Source organism: Branchiostoma belcheri, unplaced genomic scaffold (genome assembly GCF_001625305.1).
Source record: "Branchiostoma belcheri isolate BF01 breed outbred unplaced genomic scaffold, Haploidv18h27 scaffold2, whole genome shotgun sequence".
Lineage (NCBI taxonomy): Eukaryota > Metazoa > Chordata > Leptocardii > Amphioxiformes > Branchiostomatidae > Branchiostoma > Branchiostoma belcheri.
The window spans coordinates 8,682,558-8,684,480 of NW_017803490.1; positions in this window are offsets into that span (position 1 = coordinate 8,682,558).

Genomic DNA, 1,923 nt, shown 5'->3' on the forward strand with positions numbered 1-1,923 from the left:
TGCCATCCCTCCCCACTTTAATATCCCACACTAGTTCAAATCACGTCAAAAAAACAACAACATCAAAACATGCACAGAAGCGTGTTCATATCTTTCATGTTACGGTTGAAACTTAGAACCTCATTTTGAGCGAACGTTACAAACACGAGACAAAATAATATTTTCGAAAATAAATCGCAATCAGCAAGGTTTCATTGATTCCTGTTAGATTTAACCGGTACCAAACCGCGGCAGGCAGCTAAGAACAGCGACATATTTGCCACGGTTAGCACCAGTGGCGGTGATATATTTGGTAGACATGATGGTTTGTTAGATTTGACCGGTTCCGGCCGACAGTCGGCGCTTTCGTATACTAGTAGTACTACAGATGCTCACGAGTTACAGAATGGTGAGAGTGTTTCTCAGATCCAGGTCGTGCCGTCATGTGTTTGTTTAGATATCAGTGTGAATAGTACATTACCTAACGTAGATTGTGTACACCGTTTCGGGACAATTTCTATGCGCCCCTCTTACCAGATGTGGACGACGCCTGCGACACTTAATACACGCCGAAAATCAACAGACAAAACCACTTTCACACACAAGGGGTGTCCATACGCTCTCAAAACGCATCATTTTCACGCTTCCATCTGTGCCATGTGGAAGCCAAGTTCTTTGCTGTTAGATCAAGGAAACCTGGCGGTGTCAGGCCTGGTGAGCTGGCTTCCGCCATTGTTTACAAGCTGTCAAGCTCAGCTGTACTAAGTGGACACTAAATGGTGCTTGATGGATGCTTCACTTCTAGCACCTTTGACCTGGTCAGAGCCTGTCCTCCTACTTAGCACCTTGACGTTTCTGGGACAGGCCTAGGTTGCAAGACTCCTCTGGGAGGACTGGCTAGACTAAGGAATGTGGTACGAGCTCGATACTCACAGTTCCTCTAGACTTTTCCTCTCTTCTCTTCCCTCTTTTTCATGACCTGCGTTCCGATTGGATAAGCGATATCGAGCCGGCAGCGCGATAGAATTTCTTTATCAGCGAAGAGGCACATTTTCGCTGCTTTCTACGTTTTTTTCTACGACTACTAAGCAACATCCTATCAAAAAAGGGTGATTAGACTCTAAAAGAATTTTCGGGACAATTTCTATGCGCCCTTTTTGATGTTCGAGCCAGATAAAAATAACCCGCGGTACCCGGAAGTCAGCGTACCGAGCTGGATTTCCATGGGTCCCGTCTACCCCGACGCGAGACACAACTGCGATGATATTTCTTTCCTCGATACCTGACACCCCTCTTACCAGATGTGGACGACGCCTGCGACACTTAATACACGCCGAAAATCAGAAGACAAAACCACTTTCACACACAAGGGGTGTCCATACGCTCTCAAAACGCATAATTTTCACGCACTAAAACACACATACTAAAAAACCAAAACAACGTGCACCATCTACAGCCCAACAGCAAAACGTATACCAAGTCCCAGACATATCCGTCCACCCAAACGCGAGAAACGACTGCGAACGTAATTTTCGTCTTCCCTCACAAAACCTCCGCGCTCGGGATATACATCCCTACCCGGAGGTAATAAAGACATGGTGACTTCCCATACATTGTAGCTGAAAGTTAAATATGAGCAGACAGTTTGGCCAAAGATCAGGATTCTCTGTCACCATGGAAACCAGTCATCACAGCCCCATCACCATGGTAACTAAGAGTTCTTAGCCTGTCAATAATTGGGCAATATTAGTACATATACATATTAAATCAACATAATTAAGATGTTCCCAAGTTTCCTGACTTAGAGGTGTTGGACATCAAGCTTCTAGAGTCCTAGCCTCCGTAGCAGGCTTATAGAACTGGGGGTTTGGTGGTCTTCAGCTGTTTTCTGATTAGCCTCCGTAGCAGGCTTATAGAACTGGGGGTTTGGTGGTCTTCGGCTGT